The sequence below is a fragment of the Fundulus heteroclitus genome, chromosome 22, assembly GCF_011125445.2.
Source record: "Fundulus heteroclitus isolate FHET01 chromosome 22, MU-UCD_Fhet_4.1, whole genome shotgun sequence".
Taxonomy (NCBI): Eukaryota; Metazoa; Chordata; class Actinopteri; order Cyprinodontiformes; family Fundulidae; genus Fundulus; species Fundulus heteroclitus.
Genome location: NC_046382.1, coordinates 13,294,412 through 13,296,978, shown reverse-complemented (window position 1 = coordinate 13,296,978; position 2,567 = coordinate 13,294,412). Strand labels below are relative to the sequence as shown.

At 39.6% G+C, this 2,567-nt stretch overlaps 1 long non-coding RNA gene across 1 annotated transcript; it reads left to right on the top strand.

Annotated features, from left to right (window-relative positions):
• Nucleotides 1–647: 647 nt before the first annotated feature.
• LOC118557128 lies at nt 648–1,647 on the top strand. The gene is made up of 2 exons (XR_004927626.1): nt 648–985; nt 1,546–1,647. It is a non-coding gene; the product is annotated as an uncharacterized LOC118557128 (long non-coding RNA).
• Nucleotides 1,648–2,567: the final 920 nt, after the last annotated feature.

The window sequence follows — 2,567 nt, the reverse complement described above, 5'->3', positions numbered from 1 at the left end:
TTTCATTAAAAATTGAAGCCAACGTTTTGCACTAAAGCTCTCTGAGTAAAAGAAGAAAAAAAAAAAAAAAGAAGAGGAAGGAAAAAAGGCTCGCAGATATCTTGGCAGGACTCCAAAACTAAATGTATGTGAGCCGCCTTCTTACTGTTCTTCATGTCTGTATTGTTTCCTCCCTCCCTCCCTCCCTCCCTCCCTCGCTTCCTTTTCTCTCTCCTCTCCCTAATCACACTGACTTTACTTGACCTTTCGGAGGCTAATTAGTCGGCTCGTGGAAAAGGATTGTGGGTAGTATGTCTCTCATAAAGATGACGATGGTGATGTCGCTGCTCTTGCTTTTGTATGACTTGCGATTGTGCCTGTGATTAATTCAGTCCCCTCCCCTCCCACCACCAAAAAAAAAAGAAAAAAAGTCAACTTTTAAACAGATCAGCTGTACCTGGGGTCCAAAAGCATTTTCATTCTCACATTTTTTTCCCTAAGAAGAATTGATTCTAAGATTATGGTGCCAGGACTTATACAACAATTAAACCAATGCCTGATATTCGTGTCATGAAGGGAATCAGATTTGATAGCATTTATTTAAGTGGCCCTGTAAAAAAAGCATTGGCAAACCGTTGATTTATATCCTTATATCGCGTAACGTGACCGCCACGCCCCAACCACCTTCCCTTTAAGCCGTCCCTTTAACAGCTGGGAACCTCATGTGTATTTCCGGGTTTTCCACTGTGCTGCTGCTCACTGTTGGTTGTGGCGTCGGTTGTTAACAAAACAATCTCAAATCGACTCATCGCTGAACAAATTCATCCCTAAAATTCGAGGATCTGCGGTGAGTTAAGTACCATCTGAACTTAACGTTGTATCAGCCATACTAGCGCCGCTAATATATCCGCCGTAATACTCACCAGGTTGGGCTTTGTTGATGCCTGATTTACCTTCTGATGAGAACAAGTAACATCCACTTCCTCAGACAATCCGTTACTCGACGGTGAGTAAATATTCATCCATATATGATGGGGCGTTATTTCCGCTGTGTGCCGCCAGTTAGAATTAGCTACCAACTCGACAATCAGTTGCTTGCATGAGTTCAGTGAATTTACTAATTACTTACTTAATAAAAAGTCACACTGTTAAAGCCGAATTGAAGGCATCACCTTTAATATTTAAAGGCTTCCCTTTCAACTTTAGATTTGATTATTTTTCATGATTTCTTTGGTTATTGTTGTATTCCATGCTGGTGCATCTATGAAGTCTGGTACCTAATATGATTTCGTTTGTAGCTACTTTGATCAATCACATTCTTAAAGTTGATTGATTTGATTTATTATTAGCTGTTTGTAGCGACTGCTAATTACCTTGAGAAATTTTGAACTTGAATTACGAAGTGCACTTTTCTTTTTAAAAGGACTTTTTTTTCCCTTTCCCTTATTTTTATAAAGTATGAAGTGGTTGTCAATACATAGCAGTATGTATTTGGTTTTTCCCCATTTAGCATATATAAATATAACATTTATATATGAAATTAATGTATGTTTTCTGGCCTTTTAGGTCAGGTTTTTTTTCCTCCCCCTTCAACGGAGGATGGCGAGCTACCCACACACCACCTGGTGGTAGGAAAAGAGACACTTTCCACACATGAAACAAAATAAACTCTAAGGGAGTATCTAAAAGGAAAGAACAATTCTCCCGTTGCTCTTGGACTTTTGAACTACATTTAGTTTTGAAGTATTATTATTTTTTCGATTGGGTTGGGTTTTCCCCCCGTCTTTGTTTCTTTTGAACGATTTACTTTTTGTTTAGTTTTTGTTAGTATTATTATTATTATTATTATTATTATTATTATTGTCATTATTATTATCATTATTATTTCTACTGCAATAAATAGCAATACAAACAAAGCTCTTTGCATCAGTTGCATCAATTATCCACCCAATCACGACTCCATGCCGTACCTATTTCTGATTTTATAAAGTGGTTAACACTAAGCCCTGCAGTCAGACCTGCGCACTTAATAAGAGCGTTACAGCTTGTTACATTGGAGGTTTTATGTTGGTGTGCATGTGCGATGGGGCAGAAAGGCATTGTTTCTATGCTTTTGTGCGCGAACAGTCGAATATGACTCAAGTCCTAAGCTCAAGTCTGTTCTCGGCGTGTTGACGTGTGCCTTCGGGTGCAAAGCGTTCTCCATTTCACGCACAGACGAGGTAGCCTGCTCACACACACACACACACACACACACACACACACACACACACACACACACACACACACACACACACACACACACACACACACGAAGCGAGCAGGGATGTGGTAAATGCATCTAAAACATCCACCCACGTACGCAGACACTCCGGGTAAGAGCAGGTGTGTCTGCGTATGTGTCGGATGCTCAGTGGGATACGGTCAGTCCATCAGTCTGCTGCCTCATTATTACAACTAACATATGTTGTTTCTGAGCAGAATAATTAGCCGAGGAAAGAAAGATTAATAACAGGTTTCGGCAGAAGCTCGTATGGAAAGTTGCTGATTGAAATCATGGAGGATATTGTTTAAAAAAAAAAAAGATA